A 674-nucleotide genomic window follows, 5' to 3' on the forward strand; every position below is an offset into this window, starting at 1 on the left:
CGCGGGTCCGACATGTACTAATGGACCGCGGCCGATTTAAAGCTACCACCTATCAAGTGTGGTGTCTGGCAGAGACACCACACTGATGACCACAGATGTTAAGTCCCATAGTGCTCAGAGCCATTTGAACCAGTTGAAGGCGCGAGAAAATAAATGTCGAGTTCAAAGCATTCAATAGTCTCCACTGCCCTCGGGGTCAAGCCGTACAGCCATCGCCTCAGGGAACACTGACAGTCGTTGTGGGATTTGTGCGTAAGGAATTTGTGGTTCAGCGCCTAGCCGTTAAAAGCTCCCATTCCTTTAGTGCGTAAGCACTGCTTAAGCTTCAGAGATCACCATCGCGCGCAAAAATGCGACATTACATGTCTCGGAGTGAAATGACCTTTGCTTAACATCATGAATCGAGACAAATGCACAAAATACTCAAAAAGTTGACTTGAGTACTAATGGGATGTATGGCTATTGAAGTAATTTAGTGGCAATGCATGGGACATTTCATGAAGCCCAGTTGTTTCATAGTTACTTAGATAACGGTAGCTTTATCTAGGTTCTCTCTCCTTTTACACTGATTATGGCAAGAACGCAAATGGCTCTCGATAATTGTGACCAGTCACATACTAGCAGAAGGTCTCGGCTACAGTTGGTTTCAATAGCAACGTCACAAGAAGGCATCG

This window comes from Schistocerca nitens, chromosome 3 (assembly GCF_023898315.1).
Source record: "Schistocerca nitens isolate TAMUIC-IGC-003100 chromosome 3, iqSchNite1.1, whole genome shotgun sequence".
NCBI classification, from domain to species: domain Eukaryota; kingdom Metazoa; phylum Arthropoda; class Insecta; order Orthoptera; family Acrididae; genus Schistocerca; species Schistocerca nitens.